This window comes from Schistocerca cancellata, chromosome 8, assembly GCF_023864275.1.
Source record: "Schistocerca cancellata isolate TAMUIC-IGC-003103 chromosome 8, iqSchCanc2.1, whole genome shotgun sequence".
Classification (NCBI taxonomy): Eukaryota; Metazoa; Arthropoda; class Insecta; order Orthoptera; family Acrididae; genus Schistocerca; species Schistocerca cancellata.
Window position 1 is genome coordinate 23,824,668 of NC_064633.1, and position 22,487 is coordinate 23,847,154.

Consider the following 22,487-nt stretch of genomic DNA (forward strand, 5'->3'; position numbering starts at 1 on the left):
ACCGCGCTGCTGCTACGGTCGCAGGTTCGAATCTTGCCTCGGGCATGGATGTGTGTGATGTCCTTAGGTTAGTTAGGTTTAAGTAGTTATAAGTCTCAGATGTTAAGTTCCGTAATGCTTAGAGCCATTTGAACCATTAAAAGGTTAAGAATAGGAAACCAATTTAGTTTGCAACAATAACACGGAATAACGTGAAACATAACAGTTATAACGAAAGTGGGTAACAGGCAGTGTTCGCTATAGTGGTTGCCGCGCCTCCCTCGCTGCCTGCGGGGGGTCACGCACTGGATACAGCAGATAGCGGACAGCACCACTTGCTCTAGGCTTGCTGCCAGAGGCTGGAAAGTAGGGGCTTTGCAAATGAAGCGATGAACACGCGGCAGGCGGTGGTCGGTACCTCTGGCACAATGCGACGCTCTCTCTCTCTCTCTCTCTCTCTCTCTCTCTCTCTCTCTCTCTCTCTCTCTCGCTTTCTACAGGACGCAGCCAGCTTCCGGACAACTCGGCGCCGCTCTGTATTGTACTGTATTGTCCCCACAGCCTCTGACAACTGGCAGCATCGCTGGAGCCCTTATCTGCCTTCACAATGCAGGTGAATAGAAGCTTGCTAAAGCAAACTGTGCGTTTTGTTTCAGTGTTCGTCCCTACTCGCAACTAAAGAGCAAGTATCGTCTAAAAGACTCTAAAGGCAGATACTTTCCCCTCCTCTTGTTATATTTAGGTGGTAGGTACTGCAGTGCGGTGAACCCGACTTCCTTTGCTAATATTCCATTTATACAAAAGTAGATATTGTTGTGTTGGTAGAAGAGCCAACACCCTGTTACTAGTGGAGGCCGAAACGCACGCGTTTAGCTCACGCAGGCCGGCGTGAGGAGGGAACGACTACACTGACGTGAGGTCTGAAACATGACAAGGAATTAGAATTTAGAAAGCGGACGTAATTAGTTTTACACTTAACGTTAATCCATTAATGATGAACGTCGCTCTTCACAAGATTATCTGTTCAGAATACATTCTTGAAGAATATGGCGCCTTGCTAGGTCGTAGCAAATGACGTAGCTGAAGGCTATGCTAAACTGTCGTCTCTGCAAACGAGAGCATATGTAGTCAGTGAACCATCGCTAGCAAAGTCGGCTGTACAACTGGGGCGAGTGCTAGGGAGTCTCTCTAGACCTGCCGTGTGGCGGCGCTCTGTCTGCAATCACTGATAGCGGCGACACGCGGGTCCGACGTATACTAACGGACCGCGGTCGACTGTGTCGACAGCAGGTTGGCATTTGAAGGAGGCAATGTCTATTTAAAAGTCCTCTGCCATGTCGAGACTGCTTAGCTCCTCCAATTGGCAAGTTACTTTCCCACAAGGACAGATCTCAAGATGGAATGTATGTAATCCGAAACCGGTATTACCTGAAGATATTTTGTAAACATAAGACTTCGCATTAATGACTTAGGAAGAGTAATTTATGTACAATAATCATCTGAATGTTTAACAGTCGAAGTAAATGCAATACATTAACAAATTAGCAAGAGCACCCGTGTTTAAACATATCACTTCCCGGATTTTCGTGTTCCATCGAGCTCATAGCGGTCGAATTTAGTGGCCAAGACATCAACGAGAATTCACTATCGTGCTGCTGAAAGCATTGTAGCAGGATTCTGACCTTGCAACACAGATATGTCTTCTGGAGGTTGCCATTGCCCTCGGAGAAGACATCAAGCACGAAAGGATAAAGGTGGCCCGCGAGTTCCATGGCAGGCCAGGTGAACATCTGCCGTAACTTGATACTGGCCTCACAGACCTGCGTCCGTGACGTGTTGGATGTTTCGAGCAATCGTCCATCTTGATGACGGCGTATACGGACGCGACGATCAGCCACGTGTAACAAGAAACGTCTTCCATCCTGTAAGATTCTCATATGTTTTCTGCTATTGTAAATAATTCACCTTTATTGTACTGGGGCAAAGCTCAACGAGCGCACTGCACGAGTAGTGAATAAGATCCTTGGATCTGTTTTAGTTTCATCTGTGGCTGACTTGTTAGTCAGTCAGTTGAGCAGCAGTGGGGCACTCTTATTTGAGGTATAGTAGCGAGCAGGTGAGTTTTTCAGAGAATGAGATCTGTTTTCTGTGAACCTTGAATGAAACTATCTGGAGTACTTTATTCTGGAGATAAAAACTCATTTATAATACTTTCTTGTTCTCTATAACGATGGACAAAATTTTAGATGCACTTACTTTCTTTGTAGTGAGAAAACTTTGTAATAGCTAGAGTCTTCTTATTTTGTGCAGTCTCTTTGTCAATAATTATGGTCTGATTTCTCAAAAACGATTTTCTTTACAGCAAAACCCGTCTCCGTGGTTCATACCAAAGTGGTGAAGATTTTGTCGTGTCTGCATTGCACCTTACGCCACACAAAGACACAGACTGTTTCTGAGAAAGAGGTAGATTATTTACCTTTAGCTGCCGCATCTGCTGATTTGTATTTGCTTTCGGGAATGTCAATACTTGAGACGTAAAATAGTACGCTGAGCAAGAGATAAATCACTTTTATTTCAGGGCGGACTTCACTTCGCATTCTTGAGAGAACAATGTGTAGTCAGGACTGTCGGGTGTCGTGCCAACAAGCAGACTAATTATCAGTTAGCAGCACTTATAATTTCAAACAGTTATTTTCTTCCGAGGAGAGTAGTAATTTTTTGTGCATATCCCAAGTGAAACGTTGCACTTCTTATCACGCAACGTTCATAATGGACTTAGGTACTGAGTTTCAGTTATATAGTTTTCATTGAGCACACATTTAGTTTATTTTGGCATTTAATTACGTTCATTTTCTTTATTTCACATTATCTCACGACACTGCATGTGCAACATAGGGCGATCCCCACAGTCAGTTTTGCTCAGCTATTGAATACGATGCTTACAGTACACGTTACATGAGGAAACAACTTTTGAAATAAATATATTCAGTTTCTCTCACACACAGACAAATGTTTTATAGAAAGCTTACAATCTAACAAGGTGAAAAGTTTCCATCGATCCACCGTAAATCTCGACAATCTCGTATCCAATGTTATCATAACTGACAATAGCGTTGTGTCGTCAAAGGAACACTTACACTACTGGCCATTAAAATTGCTACACCAAGAAGAAATGCAGATGATAAACGGGTATTCATTGGACAAATATACTATAGTAGAACTGACTTGTGATTACATTTTCACGCAATTTGGGTGCATAGATACTGAGAAATCAGTACCCAGAACAACCACCTCTGGCGGTAATAACGGCCTTGATACGCCTGGGCATTGAGTCAGAGCTTGGATGGCGTGTACACGTATAGCTGCCCACGCAGCTTCAACACGATACCACAGTTCATCAAGAGAAGTGACTGGCGCATTGTGATGAGGCAGTTGCTCGGCCACCAGTGACCAGACGTTTTCAATTGGTGAGAGATCTGGAGAATGTGCTTGCCAGGGCAGCAGTCGAACATTTTCTGTATCCAGAAAGTCCCGTACAGGACCTGCAACATGCGGTCGTGCATTATCCTGCTGAAATGTAGGGTTTCGCAGGGATCGAATGAAGGGTAGAGTCACGGGTCGTAACACATCTGAAATGTAACGTCCACTGTTCAAAGTGCCGTCAACGAGAACAAGAGGTGAACAAGACGTGTAACCAATGGCACCCCATACCATCACGCCGGGTGATACCCCAGTATGGCAATGACGAATACACGCTTCCAATGTGCGTTCACCGCGATATCGCCAAAGACGGATGCGACCACCATGATGCTGTAAACAGAACCTGGATTCATCCGAAAAAATGACGTTTTGCCATTCGTGCACCCAGGTTCGTCGTTGGGTGCACCATCGCAGGCGCTCCTGTCTGTGATGCAGCGTCAAGGGTAACCGCAGCCATGGTCTCCGAGGTGATAGTTCATGCTGCTGCAAACGTCGTCGAACTGTTCGTGAAGATGGTTATTGTCTTACAAACGTCCCCATCTGTTGACTCAGGGATCGAGACGTGGCTGCACGATCCGTTACAGCCATGCGGATAAGATGCCTGTCATCTCGACTGCTAATGATACGAGACCGTTGGGATCCAGCACGGCGTTCCGTATTACCCTCCTGAACCCACCGATTCCATATTCTGCTAACAGTCATTGGATCTCGACCAACGCGAGCAGCAATGTCGCGATACGATAAACTGCAATCGCGATAGGCTACAATCCGACCTTTATCAAGGTCGGAAACGCGATGGTACGCATTTCACCTCCTTACACGAGGCATCACAGCAACGTTTCACCAGGCAACGCCGGTAAACTGCTGTTTGTGTATGAGAAATCAGTTGGAAACTTTCCTCATGTCATCACGTTGTAGGTGTCGCCACCGGCGCCAACCTTGTGTGAATGCTCTGAAACGCTAATCATTTGCAAATCACAGCATCTTCTTCCTGTCGGTTAAATTTCGCGTTTGTAGCACGTCATTTTCGTGGGGTAGCAATTTTAATGGCCAGTAGTGTAAATATATTGTTTTTCTCACATACAGACAAATTTTTTATAGAAAGCTTACAATACAATAAGGCGGAGCGTTTCCAATCCACCCACTGTACAATCTCGATGATCTAGTGTCCACTGTTATCATAACTGACAATGGCGTTGTGTTAACATTGGAATACTTAGATGTCACCTGTTGCGGAACCCCATGTCCAGTGACCGAGCGAGGTGGCGCAGTGGTTAGACACTGGACTCGCATTCGGGAGGACGACGGTTCAATCCCGCGTCCGGCCATCCTGATTTAGGTTTTCGTGATTTCCCTAAATCGCTCCAGGCACATGCTGGGATGGCTCCTTTCAAAGGGCACGGCCGACTTCCTTCCCCGTCCTTCCCTAATCCGATGAGACCGATGACCTTGCTGTCTGGTCTTATTGCCCGAAACAACCAACCAACCAACCAACCAACCAACCCCATGTCCAGCAGCGTGCGCTAAACTGTGTCGTACTCCGAAACACTGATAATTATGCTGCTAGTCACAGCACCGTAACATTCTGCCCTTTTCCAGAGTCGCACACGTCTCCCCATTTCCGGCCCGTCTCATCGCTATACTGATCCTCCATTCGCCTCTGCTCCGCATATACTCGGGGTGACCCGGAAGTACGTAACGTTCGAAACCGCAGTAACTAACGGAATAACGTAGGCAGCGAAATAAAAATTGACACACATGCCTGAAATGACACAGGGTTTTACTGACATCAAAAACGAGTGCAAAAACTGGCCAACAGATGGCGCTGGACAGTAATACGTCAGCGTCGCCGCATGACAATTGTGTGTAAAATGAGCTGTAGTGAGAGAGGGAACCAGATCATCCCTAGCCTGGCTGATCAAAACCTGCTGGAAAATGTGACTTTTATGCAGGATGGCACTCGACCCCACATTGCTACCCATGTGGAAGATCTCGTGCGCACATCGTTTGGTGAGAATCGTCTGCTGCGCTTCCGTCATGCGTGGCCTTACATGTCCCCTGACCTCAATCCGTGTGATTATTGACTGTAGGGTTACCTGGAGTCTCAGGTCTACTGTGAACGTCCGACCCCATTATGGATGCTAAAAGACGACTTGCGACGGAAACTTCTCACCATACCTACTGATATGCTGTGCTGCTGTTCACAACATTGTCCCGCGACTACAGGTATTGCTGATGAACGACGGCCGACATTCTGAGCATTTGTTATAAAGAACATCGTCTTTATTAAAAAATCAACTGTTCTGCTACTTATTGCTTTTATATAACATGAAGCGCCATCTTTGGTCTTTTTTGCCCTTTCTTGGTTTTAATAAAACCCCATCTTATTTGAAGTACGTGCGTCAATTTTTACCTCTCTACCAACATTATTCCGAGAATTATTGAATTTTCCAATGCTAGCGGACTTTTGGGTCATCCTGTACTTTCCTTGCTACGTCACGAGCCCTCAGTGCTACCAGCCATCACTTCATCTCGCGTTGGGCGGTGGCCAACATAAGCCAGGACGGTTAGGGATACCGACTAAGTTTGACTCCTCACTGGTTCTTATAATGGCATGCAGTTACCGATGTGCCCAAGGAAATTGTATTGTACGTAGTAACGGCTCAGTTACTTGGAACACAGGTACATCACTTTAAGTTCAAGAACGTTCTACCTCTCTCACTTTCATGGTTGTCTAAATTCCCAATAAACACTTACCTTCAGTGACAGTAACGACGGAACGTACGAAAAGCTCAGGAGCATAATTTATCCATATGCACCCAAAGGTAAACGAGAACCGAGGCTGGGCACTCGGTTAACTGAGGAAGTAAAATAATCCTGAGCTTTCTATTTTGCTTAGCAATAACACATTTTGTGCTTTCAGACTAGTTCAGGCACCTTTGCAGAGTTACATTGTTACCATTCTCGTTTGGAATGATGTGTCTTATCTGTGAAATAACAACTACTTGTTGTTGTTGTGGTCTTCAGTTCTGAGACTGGTTTGATGCAGCTCTCCATGCTACTCTATCCTGTGCAAGCTTCTTCATCTCCCAGTACTTACTGCAACCTACATCCTTCTGAATCTGCTTAGTGCATTCATCTCTTGGTCTCCCTCTGCGATTTTTACCCTCCACGCTCCCCTCCAACGCTAAATTTGTGATACCTTGATGCCTCAGAACATGTCCTACCCACCGGTCCCTTCTTCTTGTCAAGTTGTGCCACAAACTCCTCTTCTCCCCAATTCTATTCAATACCTCATTAGTTATGTGATCTACCCACCTAATCTTCAGCATTCTTCTGTAGCACCACATTTCGAAAGCTTCTATTCTCTTCTTGTCCAAACTAGTTATCGTCCATGTTTCACTTCCATACATGGCTACGCTCCATACAAATACTTTCAAAAACGACTTCCTGACACTTAAATCTATACTAGATGTTAACAAATTTCTCTTCTTCAGAAACGCTTTCCTTGCCATTGCCAGTCTACATTTTATATCCTCTCCACTTCGACCATCATCAGTTATTTTGCTCCCCAAATAGCAAAACTCCTTTACTACTTTAAGTGTCTCATTTCCTAATCTAATTCCCTCAGCATCACCCGGATTAATTCGACTACATTCCATTATCCTCGTTTTGCTTTTGTTTATGTTCATATTATACCCTAGTTTTAAGACACTGTCCATTCCTTTCAACTGCTCTTCCAAGTCCTTTGCTGTCTCTGACAGAATTACAATGTCATCGGCGAACCTCAAAGTTTTTATTTCTTCTCCATGGATTTTAATACCTACTCCAAATTTTTCTTTTGTTTCCTTCACTGCTTGCTCAATATACAGATTGAATAACATCGGGGATAGGCTACAACCCTGTCTCACTCCCTTCCCAACCACTGCTTTCCTTTCATGCCCCTCAACTCTTGTAACTGCCATCTGGTTTCCGTACAAATTGTAAATAGCCTTTCGCTCCCTGTATTTTACCCCTGCCACCTTCACAATTTGAAAGAGAGTATTCCAGTCAACATTGTCAAAAGCTTTCTCTAAGTCTACAAATGCTAGAAACGTAGGTTTGCCTTTCCTTAATCTAGCTTCTAAGATAAGTCGTAGGGTCAGTATTGCCTCACGTGCTCCAATATTTCTACGGAATCCAACTGATCTTCCCAGAGGTCGGTTTCTACCAGTTTTTCCATTCGTCTGTAGAGAATACGCGTTAGTACTTTGCATCCGTGACTTATTAAACTGATTGTTCGGTAATTTTCACATCTGTCAGCACCTGCTTTCTTTGGGATCGGAATTATTACATTCTTCTTGAAGTCTGAGGGTATTTCGCCTGTCTCATACATCTTGCTCACCAGATGGTAGAGTTTTGTCTGGACTGGCTCTTCCAAGGCCGTCAGTAGTTCTAATGGAATGTTGTCTACTCCTGGGGCCTTGTTTCGACTCAGGTCTTTCAGTGCTCTGTCAAACTCTTCACGCAGTATTGTATCTCCCATTTCATCTTCATCTACATCCTCTTCCATTTCCATAATATTGTCCGAAGTACATTGCCCATGTATAGGCCCTCTATATAGTCCCTGCACCTTTCCGCTTTCCCTTCTTTGCTTAGAACTGGGTTTCCGTCTGAACTCTTGATATTCATACAACTGGTTCTCTGTTCTCCAAAGATCTCTTTAATTTTCCTGTAGGCAGTATCTATCTTACCCCTAGTGAGACAAGTCTCTACATCCTTACATTTGTCCTCTAGCCATCCCTGCTTAGCCATTTTGCACTTCCTGTCGATCTCGTTTTTGAGACGTTTGTATTCCTTTTTGCCTGCTTCATTTACTGCATTTTTATATTTTCTCCTTTCATCAATTAAATTCAGTATTTCTTCTGTTACCCAAGGATTTCTACTAGCCCTCGTCTTTTTACCTACTAGGTCCTCTGCTGCCTTCACTACTTCGTCTCTCAAAGCTACCCATTCTTCTTCTACTGTATTTCTTTCCCCCATTCCTGTCAATTGTTCCCTTATGCTCTCCCTGAAACTCTGTACAACCTCTGGTTCTTTCGGTTTATCCAGGTCCCATCTCCTTAAATTCCCACCGTTTTGCAGTTTCTTCAGTTTTAATCTACAGTTCATAACCAATAGATTGTGGTCAGAATCCACATCTGCCCCAGGAAATGTCTTACAATTTAAAACCTGGTTCCTAAATCTCTGTCTTACCATTATATAATCTATCTGAAACCTGCCAGTATCTCCAGGCTTCTACCATGTATACCACCTTCTTTTATGATTCTTGAACCAAGTGTTAGCCATGATTAAGTTGTGCTCTTTGCAAAATTCTATCAGGCGGCTTTCTCTTTCATTTCTTAGCCCAAATCCATATTCACCTACTACGTTTCCTTCTCTCCCTTTTCCTACTACTGAATTCCAGTCACCCATGACTATTAAATTTTCGTCTCCCTTCACTATCTGAATAATATCTTTTATTTCATCATACATTTCTTCAATTTCTTCGTCATCTGCAGAGCTAGTTGGCATATAAACTTGTACTACTGTAGTAGGTGTGGGCTTCGTGTCTATCTTGGCCACAATAATGCGCTCGCTATGCTGTTTGTAGTAGCTTACCCGCACTCCTATTTTTTTATTCATTATTAAACCGACTCCTGCATTACCCCTATTTGATTTTGTATTTATAACCCTGTATTCACCTGACCAGAAGTCTTGTTCCTCCTGCCACCGAACTTCACTAATTCCCACTATATCTAACTTTAACCTATCCATTTCCCTTTTTAAATTTTCTAACCTAACTGCCCGATTAAGGATCTGACATTCCACGCTCCGATCCGTAGAACGCCAGTTTTCTTTCTCCTGATAACTTCTTATGCTATCATATTATTCGAGAAATAAAATAATGTATCACTAACTATCCGCTTCAAGCACTTTTTATTATTGTGTATACTGTATAAACAGCAATGTGGTTGACAAATATATCTGTCTACATTACCACAATTGACCAACAAAATATTTTATCCATAAAGTTGGCCGTGGAAATATATGCTATCAGACATGGAATAGCTATTATATTCGAAGAAAATCACACTTCTTCTTACGTTTACTTGATTAATTAGGTCATTTCTCACTAATACTGCATTATTTTAGGAGCAATATGTGATGAGTATGATTATTACTGAATCAAAATAACATCAGGTCACCAGGTCCAGACTGATTAGTTACGATTTATAAGGAATGGTTTTACGGGCATGTCTACACCAGAAAACTCATACAAATGAGATTCTCTTCCTTAAGGTCGAAAAAATATTGATAATTATGTTGGCAGTACTATAGTGCATATATTTACTTACAGCCGATGCTGCAGAAGTTCACTTCTGTAGATCCTCTCTTCCAGGGCCCCTGAAACAAGTAATAGGTTTATGAAACATCAGGAGATGAACATCATGAGATAAATCTACTGTTGACACACACACACACACACACACACACACACACACACACAGACACACACACACACAGACACACACACACACAGACACACACACACACACACACACACACACACACGGAAAAGGAGGGAGAGGCAGATAAGACGATAGTACTTTTTTGGAACTGTTCTTGTTGTGGTCTTCAGTCCAAAGACTGGTTTGATGCAGCTCGCCATGCTACCCTATCCTGTGCAAGCTTCTCCATCTCCAAGTACCTACTCCAACCTACATCCTTCTGAATTGGCTTAGTGTATTCATCTCTGAGTCCCTCTACGATTTTTACGCTCCGCGCTGCCTTCACCATCGCTTGAAGCCTCAGAACGTGTCCTACTAACAGATCCCTTCTTCTAGTCAAGTTATGCCACAAATTCCTACTCGCCCCAATTCTGTTAAGTACCTCATTAGTTATGTGATCTATCCATGTAATCTTCAGCATTCTTCTGTAGCACCACATTTCGAAAACTTCTATTCTCTTCTCGTTAAACTATTTATCGTCCAGTTTACTGTACGTTGACGTCTAACACAGGCGGTGGTCACATTAATGGGACTGGACCGTGTATAAAGGAGACACTATACACAAAACTTGTGCGAGCCATTCTTGATTATTTCTCGTGTCTTTTGGGATTCGGACAAGGTCGTATTAAAAGATGATCTGGCTGCAACCGAAATGCGCGCTGCTACTTTAGTTCCCTTAGGTTCGATCAACGCGCGAGTATTACGGATACGGAAACGCAACCTGCACTGGATTAGCAATCTGCGGAGCGACAGAAACACTAGTGAGAAACTTTAGAGAACGACATTCGCGATGTACTGTCACCAACATTTTGTACAAGACAAGATAAAGCAGGAGTTGGAGGGAAGGACACGGGCAGTCGTATTTCCGTCGCTCCATTTTCGAGTGGATTAAGGAAGGGAATGCGTAACAATCGTAAAAGTTACCCTCCACCAAGGAAGGTATGACAGGTTGCGTATTGTCTGTGTAAATGTTACCGAAACAAGGAGAGGATAGCGGTTTGTTCCTAAATAGACCAGTAAGCACTCAAATCCGAGAAAATATGCTATTGCACTAACAAGGGGAGGCCGCCAATTGTGAAATTCAGATTCGATTCATGCTGCGCATAATGAAAGCTCATGGCCAGAGGTGTAACGTGGCAAAGCACCAAGATGCACTTCTCAGCCGTTGTCGAGAAAATCGACAGTTAAAAGAAACCGTTGCGGTGAAATACTCTCTACGATTAATAATTTTTTACAGCGTCGTGGCGCAGCGGTGCAATTATCTGTCACCTTATTTATGTCATTTCATTGTAGCCATTTTTGTTACTGTTTTTGGTGAATAATAATTTTAAAAAAAGTAAGCACTCTGGTTCGTAATCCGAAGGTCGCCGGATCGAATCTCGCGCCATGCGACTTTTTTTATTATTTGTTTTTTTTTAATTCAAATATATATATAATTCCCAGCAATCAGTTGCAACAATTATGCATATAATAAGTTGTTGAAAGTCGTTTGTCGTGGAAAAACTGGCGACTTCGAACATCATTATGTTTTCCGCAAACAAAGTTGTATTCCACAAATGTTATTAATTGTCTTCATAAGGTTTACCATGTATAGTTAACGGAAGACGTAGAAACGATATTTCGAAACGAATCCGTATAGTGTAAGTCAAACGTTCGAGTTAGAATAGAGACCCCACGTACACAAATTTGCTGTGGCAGGTATGAAATATAAACTCCGTTACTCGCTCGTTACACTTGAAGGACAGATGCTGATTGGGCCGAAACGAGCCGCCGCATAACAGCTTAGTTGCCTGCTAACTTCGAAAGAAGGTAGATGCCGTCCCTAGCGCAACTTATAACATCGTCGAAAATCAGTGCGTACGTGAGAGCTTTGGTACACCCTGTTAAATAAACGGAAAAATGTAGGCGGTACAATTGGAGAGCGATCCGGGCCCTTCGCATGAAAGTGATGTGATAGAAGAAGATTCTATACACAGTGAAGTGGCGAAACAACAATTGAAAGATGCGTTTGTGTATTTTGAAAGCCTCCTTCGTAACAGTAATCGTATCGCAGCAGAACCGTCATCATCAATCAACGAAGAAGCCATGGTAATTGGGGAAGAAATGTTCCAGAATACGCTGCAAATGCTCGCCGAAAAATCCCTCGTTCATGATGAGGAACTGATAGACGTTAATGAAATCGACGATAACAATGCCTACGAAGACGTTGAAACGAGTCCCATTGCCAACGAATCATCAGACGAATACGAGCCGGACGAGAAGAAAAAAAAAAAAAGGGTACGACTATATTTCTTTGGATTACAAAATTAGAGCTGTCAATCTGGCCAAAGAACATCCAGGCTGGAGTCTCAAAACTCTACAAAAAAAGGGGTGCTCTCGTTTGACAAATATGGGCTATTTATCCAGGTGGGAAGAGCAAATCAAACGTGGCTGTAGATAATTTGATAAATATTGTACCATCAATTCATGGGCGCATGGTAGCTTCGTAGAAGCTCGACAAAACTTCCAACAAGTTACTACCAGAAACCTGCAGCAGTGGGCCTAGGTCGCCGCAAGTCAGTCCCCAGATTTCAACTTCAAAGCTTCAAAAACATGGGTCACCAAATTTAAAATGAAGCGTGGGATTCGTCAACGGAAAATCACACCTCTGGCCATGAGTTTTTATTATGCGCAGTATGAATCGAATCTGAATTTCACAATCGGCGGCCTCCCCTTGTAAGATACACAAAGGTGACTAAAGTCATGGGATAGCGATATGAACGTATATAGATGGCGGTAGTATCGCGTCCACAATGTATAAAAGGTCACTATATTGACGGAGCGGTCATTTGTACTCCGGTGATTCATGTAAAAAGGATTCCGATGTGATTGTGGTCGCACGATGGGAATTAACAGACTTTGAACGCGGAATGGTAGTTGAAGCTAGACACGTGGGCCATTCCATTTCGGAAATCGTTCGGGAATTCAACATTTCTACTTCCACAGTGTCAGCAGTGAGACGAGAATACCAAATTCCAGGCAGTACCTCATACCGCGGACAACGCAGTCGCCGACGGTCTTCACTCAATGATCAAATGCAGCGGCGTTTGCTTAGAGTTGTCAGTGCTAACAGACAAGAAACGCCGCAGTAATGTGGGACGTACGAAGAACGCGTCCGTTGGCGTTAATGGGCTATGGCAGCGTCGGCCGACGCGAGTGCCTTTGCTAACAGCACGACATCGTCTGCAACGGCTCTCCTGGGTCTAGTGACCATATCGGTTGGACCCTAGACTGGAAAACCGTGGCCTGATCAGATGAGTCCCGATTTGACTTGGCAAGAGCTGACAGTAGGCAGACGCCACGAAGCCATGGACTCGAGTTGTCAACAAGGCACTGTGCAAGCTGGTGGTGACTCCATAATGGTGGGGGCTGTGTTTACATGGAATGGACTGGTCCTTCTGGTCCAACTGAACGGACCATTGACTGAAAACGGTTATATTCGACTGCATGGAGACCATTTGCAGCCGTTCATCGACTTCATGTTTACAAACTATGGAATTCTAGTGGATGATAAATGCGCTATGCCACCGGGCCAGCCGGTCGGTGCGGCCGAGCGGTTCTAGGCGCTACAGTCTGGAGCCGCGCGACCGCTACGGTCGCAGGTTCGAATCCTGCCTCGGGTATGGATGTGTGTGATGTCCTTAGGTTAGTTACGTTTAAGTAGTTCTAAGTTCTAGGGGACTGATGACCTCAGCAGTTAAGTCCCATAGTGCTCACAAGGTTACCTCCCCATCGCAACCCCCTCAGATTTAGTTATAAGTTGGCACAGTGGATAGGCCTTGAAAAACTAAACACAGATCAATCGAGAAAAGAGGAAGAAGTTGTGTGGAACTATGAAAAAAATAAGCAAAATATACAAACTGAGTAGTCCATGTGCAAGATCGGCAATATCAAGGATAAACTGAGCTCAGGAGCGCCGTGGTCCCGTGGTTAGCGTGAGCAGCTGTCCTTGGTTCAAGTCTTCCCTCGAGTGAAAAGTTTACTTTCTTTATTTTCGCAAAGTTATGATCTGTCCGTTCGTTCATTGACGTCTCTGTTCACTGTAATAAGTTTAGTGTCTGTTTTGCGACGGCACCGCAAAACCGTGCGATTAGTAGACGAAAGGACGTGTCTGTCCAATGGGAACCCAAAACATTTGATCGCAATGTCATAGGTCAACCGATTCCTCCACAGGAAAACACGTCTGATATATTCTATACGACACTGGTGACGGCATGTGCGTCACATGACAGGAATATGTTGTCGACCTACCTAACCTGTAGACTTGGCGAATGGGTAAAAAGAGTCTTCTACCTTGCCCGATTTAGGTTTTCTTGTGGATGTGATAATCACTCTCAAAGTGATGAAAACATAAGAGTATGTCACATAAACTGAAAATAAAAAATTAAACTTTTCACTCGAGGAAAGACTTGAACTAAGGACCTCTCGGTCCGCAGCTGCACACGCTAACCACGGGACCACGGTGCTCCTGAGCTCAACACCTCCTTGATGTTACCTATCTTACGCAAGTACTACTCACTTTGTATATTTTGCTTATTTTTTTCGTAGTTCCAGACAACTTCTTCCTGTTTTCTCGATTGTTCTGTGTTCAGTTTTTCAAGGCCTATCCACTGCGCCAACTTATAACTAAATCTGAGGGGGGTGCGATGGGGAGGTTCCCTTGTCAGAGTCATTTTGAACCACCGGGCCACAATTGTTCACAATTGGTTTGAGGAACGGATATGTGAAAATCACACGCAGTCAGAAACCTGTGAAACTTGCACCCAGTTTTGCTGGACGCTACATGCTCAGGAACAGAGCTTACCAGCACCGCCGGGCGTTGTCATCCACTGCAAAAGATCCCTGTGCGGCACGGCCTACCTGCAATCGGAAAGCTCTCGTCCACTCAAGTGACTGACCGCTTGGCTGGCCACTGTCAATGTGAGTCTAACTTTCGTAGTGTTCAGCTCTTCGCCTTGTATCTGTGTGTTCTTATACGTCCGATATTGAACTGTCAACTACCACCCACGGTAAATCATGCGGCCATTACGATGGTTACTCGTACATCATAAAGGGAATGAAAGCAGATGGAACTGTGATAAGGCGCTGTTCGAAACATAGAACAACATGCTGCCGAGGAATGGTTAAGACCAAAGACTGTCTTAGTTCAAACAAGCATCAGTGTGGTGCACCGGATGACACTCGCTTAGAAGTAAAAAAGACGCTGAATCAAGCGAAGAAGAGATCACGACACAAAGAGGCTTCGATTGCTAAAATAGATAACGAAGAGTTTGGCGACTTGGACAATCGAGGCTATGATTTTGTTATCGAAATGCCAGAACAGCAAGCAATTCGTTACATGAATAAGAGAATAATAATGTATGCATGATGATGCCTCTATTTTATTGTTATTTTTGAAACTTGTTGCCAAGGTGTCTTAGAAGGCTCTAAATGGCTCTAAGCACTATGGTACTTAACATCTGACGTCATCAGTCCCCTAGACTTGGAACTACTTAAACCTAACTAACCTAAGGACATCACACACATCCATGCCCGAGGCAGGATTCGAACCTGCGACCGTAGCAGCAGCGCGGTTCCGGACTGAAGCGCCTGTCTTAGAAGTTTTGGAAGAAAAAGTCGTGTATTGATTCTCTTAGTTCGTTAAGTTGTTTACAAAATAAAAAGTGCTGTCAGACAAGGAGCAACGTATTCACTTTTTAAATACACTCCTGGAAATTGAAGTAAGAACACCGTGAATTCATTGTCCCAGGAAGGGGAAACTTTATTGACACATTCCTGGGGTCAGATACATCACATGATCACACTGACAGAACCACAGGCACATAGACACAGGCAACAGAGCATGCACAATGTCGGCACTAGTACAGTGTATATCCACCTTTCGCAGCAATGCAGGCTGCTATTCTCCCATGGAGACCATCGTAGAGATGCTGGATGTAGTCCTGTGGAACGGCTTGCCATGCCATTTCCACCTGGCGCCTCAGTTGGACCAGCGTTCGTGCTGGACGTGCAGACCGCGTGAGACGACGCTTCATCCAGTCCCAAACATGCTCAATTGGGGACAGATCCGCAGATCTTGCTGGCCAGGGTAGTTGACTTACACCTTCTAGAGCACGTTGGGTGGCACGGGATACATGCGGACGTGCATTGTCCTGTTGGAACAGCAAGTTCCCTTGCCGGTCTAGGAATGGTAGAACGATGGGTTCGATGACGGTTTGGATGTACCGTGCACTATTCAGTGTCCCCTCGACGATCACCAGTGGTGTACGGCCAGTGTAGGAGATCGCTCCCCACACCGTGATGCCGGGTGTTGGCCCTGTGTGCCTCGGTCGTATGCAGTCCTGATTGTGGCGCTCACCTGCACGGCGCCAAACACGCATACGACCATCATTGGCACCAAGGCAGAAGCGACTCTCATCGCTGAAGACGACACGTCTCCATTCGTCCCTCCATTCACGCCTGTCGCCACACCACTGGAGGCGGGCTGCACGATGTTGGGGCGTGAGCGGAAGACGGCCTAACGGTGTGCGGGACCGTAGCCCAGCTTCATGGAGACGGTTGCGAATGGTCCTCGCCGATACCCCAGGAGCAACAGTGTCCCTAATTTGCTGGGAAGTGGCGGTGCGGTCCCCTACGGCACTGCGTAGGATCCTACGGTCTTGGCGTGCATCCGTGCGTCGCTTGCGGTCCGGTCCCAGGTCGACGGGCACGTGCACCTTCCGCCGACCACTGGCGACAACATCGATGTACTGTGGAGACCTCACGCCCCACGTGTTGAGCAATTCGGCGGTACGTCCACCTGGCCTCCCGCATGCCCACTATACGCCCTCGCTCAAAGTCCGTCAACTGCACATACGGTTCACGTCCACGCTGTCGCGGCATGCTACCAGTGTTAAAGACTGCGATGGAGCTCCGTATGCCACGGCAAACTGGCTGACACTGACGGCGGCGCTGCACAAATGCTGCGCAGCTAGCGCCATTCGACGGCCAACACCGCGGTTCCTGGTGTGTCCGCTGTGCCGTGCGTGTGATCATTGATTGTACAGCCCTCTCGCAGTGTCCGGAGCAAGTATGGTGGGTCTGACACACCGGTGTCAATGTGTTCTTTTTTCCATTTCCAGGAGTGTATCTTGTAATTGTTTCAAGCTAATTATCTTCTGTGCAACTTTTTGATCCGTATTACATGTATTTTGCCATCGTATGATCACTCCCGCAGCTTGCAGTGTTCACGTAACACCAGTTAGTTACCTGTACTTGTATGTATTTATTTTGTAATGGAATGCATGTTAACACGAAGATCACGATGTGTCAGAGTGTGAGAGTGTGAGATCTAGCATATACACATACTTTGTACTTGCGTTCAGTGTTTCACTTACTGTAAATGAGCTTGGAACCAAGTGCAGCTAAATACTGTGTATACGAATGTATATCGTGCGAAACGAACATTATCAGAATGAGTTTGCCATGGCTACCACAAGGCAGTGGAATATAGCTACCCTAAAACGTGACAGTATTTTCGTTTCATAAACTTTCCGTTATCGGTACCTAAATTTTCGTTTTTGCCGCCAGTCCCACGACCACAGCGTCTAACTACACATGGCCCAGTCCCCAGCTCGTGGTCTAGTGGCTAGCGTTGCTGCCTCTGGATCACGAGATCCCGGGTTCGATTCCCGGTCGCGTTGGGGTTTTCTCTGCCCGGGGACTGGGTGTTTTTGTCATCATCATTTCCTCATCATTCGCGACAGTGTCATTCTACAAATGGGGAAACATAATGTTTGCACATTTTAGTATTCATAGATTGAAACAGTATTTCTTTATAAAGTTGGCGGTGTTTTGTATCTTCTTGAACATTGATACCCTTTCCAGATTTTCCTTGGTTTCCGTTACTGATTGCTCAGTGTACAGATTAAATAACGTCAGGGAGAGGGCACAACCTGTTTCATTCCCTTCCCAACTGCGACTTCCTTTAATGTTCTTCTACTGTTATCACTGCAGTCTGGTTTGTTGCACAAGTTGCAGATAACCTTTCGCTCCCAGTCTTCTGTCTAAAAGAGGTAGCAAAATAAAGAAATAGATGAGGGAAGAGTGTGGATTGGAAGTCTTAATTAGGGCCGAGCTAACACTGAGACTGAACATGCAGCCAAGGGAATGGATAAGAGCTATACCAAGTAAGTTCCTTCACCCAAAAAAAAAAAATTGTTCAAATGGCTCTGAGCACTATGGGACTTAACGTCTGAAGTCATAAGTCCCCTAGAACCTAACTACCCTAAGCACATAACGCACATCCGTGCCAGAGGCAGGATTCAAACCTGCGACCGTAGCGGTCGCGCGGTTCCAGACTGAAGAGCCTAGAACCGCTCGGCCACAACGGCCGGCTTCTTCCCCCGATTTCAGTAAATAAGCAGACAGAGGCGAAAACTTTACAGAAGGGAGTATATGATATCATAAAACGTGGTGGAACAACATTGGTGCCTATAGCTGAATTCAGTTACGTACAGAAATATCTAGAGGCAACCTTCATCCAGCAGTGTCTATCATGTGACTGGTGAGGAAAATGACAAATATTTTCCACTATTATCAGATTTTGTTCTGTACGTGCTACAACAAACTTTTCAGACAATGCTCCATTTCAAGTAGTTCCCGTGGTAGGGTGTATCAAAGTTTCCGCGCTCGCTCGCTGTTTGTTTGGCTTTTTCCGCATGACATTTCACGCACGAGCGGCCGCCTGAGACACAGGTGCGAAAGTCGTCGGCGTGGAGCGGTTGGCCAACATTCCGCGCCCAGCGGAGCGTGCAGTTCGGCACCTCGGCAACGCGTCACGTCTGTCGCTCTCGAAGCCTTCGGATTGACAGGCGCGCAACTCGTGTACAGGAGCGCCCGCGTCCGCCTGAACTAGCTGCGCCTCGCGGAGATCACGCGCCGAGATCGCTCCTGGACCATCATTTTGCGCTCGGCCGAGCGTGCGCTAGCGGAATGCGCTCTGCGCCCGGTAGAGCGTGGCCGCAGTTCTCGCACAGTCCGTAGCTCAGTCGCGAAGAGCAGTCTCACGTCTCGCGCTGGGCTTCTACAATGAGGTGTCAAAAGTCACGGGATACCTCATAATACCTAATCGGGCCTCCTTTCACCCGGCGCACTGCAGCAAGACGACGTGGTATGGTTTCAAGTCGCTGCTGCCTCTACAGCCGTCCACAATTGCGAAAGTGTTGCCGGAGCAGGCTTTTGTGCACGACTCGGCCTCTCGCTTATGTCCCACGTCGAGCGACCCGGGTGGGCAAACAGTTCGTTCACATTTTCCAGATTGTTTGTAACACCATAGCTCTAATGCTGTACTGATTTATTTTGCTCTTGTTTCATTTAATGTTACATTGCTGTGCTTCTGTAAATGTGTTTGTTTGAATAGATAACACAAAACTGTATACTCCTTTCTTTGTAAAAACTTTGAGTCATGGTATGATTCTATGCAATGTAATATATCTGTCGTTTAAATGCTTTGTCCCATTTGGAGGGAACAAATCTTACTGTATATGATTTTAATTTTGTCTAAATAATTTTGTAGAAATGTCAACATGTGCAAATGTTCTGTTTTATTTAATGTGTTTGTTTGCTGTTATGTAAACTGTGGTGTCACCGCCAGACACCACACTTGCTAGGTGGTAGCTTTAAATCGGCCGCGGTCCATTAGTACATGTCGGACCCGCGTGTCGCCACTGTCAGTAATTGCAGACCGAGCGCCACCACACGGCAGGTCTAGAGAGACGTACTAGCACTCGCCCCAGTTGTCCGGACGACTTTGCTAGTGACTACACTGACGAAGCCTTTCTCTCATTTGCCGAGAGACAGTTAGAATAGCCTTCAGCTAAGTCCATGGCTACGACCTAGCAAGGCGCCATTAACCGTATCTAGAGAGAGTCTCACTTGTATCATCAAGAATGCTGTATACAAATGATGGATTAAAGTTAAGTATTCCAGCAGCTACGTACTTTTCTTTATAGCATTCATTACGTATCCTGTTTCAGACCTAAGCAAGCCTGCTTGAGTTGACGCGTGCATTTCGGCCTCCTCTCTCAATTAGTGCGTTGTGTTGGCTAATCTGCTGACACAACATAAACTGCTGACCTTCACTTAGGGTTCTTAATGAGTTTGTATGTAAATGGTGTAGTGGTTCCCCTCAGGAATGGAACTGTGTAGCGCGCGCAAATTGTGGTTGGCCTACGTAGAAAAGGTGGAACTGATAGTCAGTCGGGGACGAGCTACGAGTCGGTGCACTGCTATGTAAAAGATGCATATTGTGCTGGTTCCGAGAGAGGCTTTTCCTGCCGCTTTCCAATGCCTCGGAAGAATGGATAAATAGCTGGAAGTATTCTGGGATTGGTATCAATCATCGCCACCAAGAAATGACAGAGTCCAACAATTCTACCTGCAATTCCACCTAACAATATGCAGTTGCCACCACATTGCGCAATCATTACATCGGAATACTACAATGATGTACAGTGAAGGATCAGCTTAATGGATGTGTTAGTGTGCTCAAATGTAAGGTAATTTATAACTGAATTTATGTACCTACCCTGATTTTTCTCCTCATCATAACACCTCTCAGGTTCCTCTCCGTTTGAGCTAAAGTGATATCCGAGTGTCCTTACTAAAAGAACATTAAAGTCTAGTATTTTGCTTATTAATGCCTCTTCAACATAGTAAAAAGAAAGTTAAAGTTAATGTGGCAAGAGAGTGAGCTAAAGTAAATGTTGTTTGCTGAAAATATGCCTATTAAAACTGCTTATTAAAGTGCTGTTGCCAACATCAAAATTAAAAGTTCTTAAGACTGAGGCTTATAAAGTAAATGATCACATTGTTGTCTGTAGTAGATTCTAAAAGGTGAGTCAGTTTCTTGCAATTTTGTCAACATTGTGTTTCGCTGTAGTAAAAGTGAGAAAGCTGCAGTAGTGAAACGTTATATACTCATGTTTGCTAAGTGTTTGTCTCTCTTGTGTATTAGAAGTGCATATTAATAGTAATGTTATAAAGACCATTCACTTTGTGTAAGCCCTGAAAGTAATAGTGTCTTTCGGTATCTGTTATACTTTTGCAAATTGTTTCTGCTGCTCTGTTAGTTTCAATCTTACCGTAAACATATGTATGTGTCAGAGTTCACTGCAGTCGCGTGTGACAAAGTATAGGTTGTGTTGATCCGTTATAGTTACTTATATCTACTTTCTTAAACGAGAACGTTAATCTTTCTCTTGCCTAATTAGGCTGGCGACCGTTTTCCTTATTCTATAAACAGTATAGCTAGGCAAAATTTTGTTTGTTACTATTCAAATATTTACGTAATTCTGACTTTCACTTCCGATAAGCCACCTCTGTTAGGTACAACACGGTCAACATATCAAAATTCCTCTCAGAGGGTAACACTGATCTGTTCCTTTATACCATTATTACTCTAACAAAATAATTCTGTTTTGCAAACTGCCTCCAGTTTCGAGGTTATGGTATAGCAGTAGCAGACGGGAGTGTTATATGTTCTTCAAGGTGTCCTGAAATTCGCACCCAGAAAGGGTCGAGGAAAGGTCCTGTAATCTCTCCGTCCCATCTCCGCCCGGCAGGTAGAATCGCCGCTCGGCAGGTAGGAGAGCCGAAGGCAATGTGTCACCGCAAGAGTGTTGCCAGCAACATTGCTGCAACGCGTCAATGCCCAGGTCATATCCGTCTCAGTTCTTGTCAATGATTTGTCCCGGTTCTAACAATACCACCACTTGCAAAGCAGATTAATAATGGTGCTCACGCAGCATATGTTCGCTTTATCGGGCAACATCAAAGTTATTGACTGTGGATGGTATCGTCAGAATGGAAATGATGAAGTCACTGTAGAAGAGTCATTAATTTTGGCACTTATCTTGAATGGATTCCCACGTAGATTTCGTCGAAGTTGTTATAGCTCATCTTGTTGATTCCAGGGCGATTCCACTTTGACTGCTAGAAAGTCCAGATCCGTATTTTAGCAATATTTGAAGACGTAACAAATGCGTTTTTCAGGAAATTCTTAATGATCAAACAATCCCAGATTAGAACAATGGTATGGTAGAAATAATTTTTGACTTGGTGTTCACGATCCACATTTTTATTAAACTTCTTGTAAATTCACATATACTACTTCTTAATTGTCACATCATGAAGAAAACAGTTTTGTATCAATCTTCATATATTTAATTTCCACTTTAACCAAACACAAGACTTGACTGTTCTTTTACAAAACGAAATAACTTCTGCAATTCGCGCATTCGCGCCAAAACGGTTACAAGTAAGTCAAAGATTATGACAAAAAAATGGCTCTGATCACTATGGGACATAACATCTGTGGTCATCAGTCCCCTAGAACTTAGAACTACTTAAACCTAACTAACCTAAGGATAACAGACACATCCATGCCCGAGGCAGGATTCGAACCTGCGACCGTAGCAG

The 22,487-nt window shown here is 44.5% G+C and overlaps 1 protein-coding gene across 2 annotated transcripts in view; it reads right to left on the minus strand.

Annotated features, from left to right (window-relative positions):
* LOC126094689 (uncharacterized) overlaps nucleotides 1-22,487 on the minus strand; it is a 507,242-nt gene that overhangs the window by 407,709 nt on the left and 77,046 nt on the right. For both annotated transcript variants that reach the window (XM_049909212.1, XM_049909211.1), the window contains exon 2: nucleotides 9,837-9,885. The gene's annotated coding sequence lies outside the window, so the exon portion shown is untranslated. The remainder of the gene's footprint in view (nucleotides 1-9,836; nucleotides 9,886-22,487) is intronic.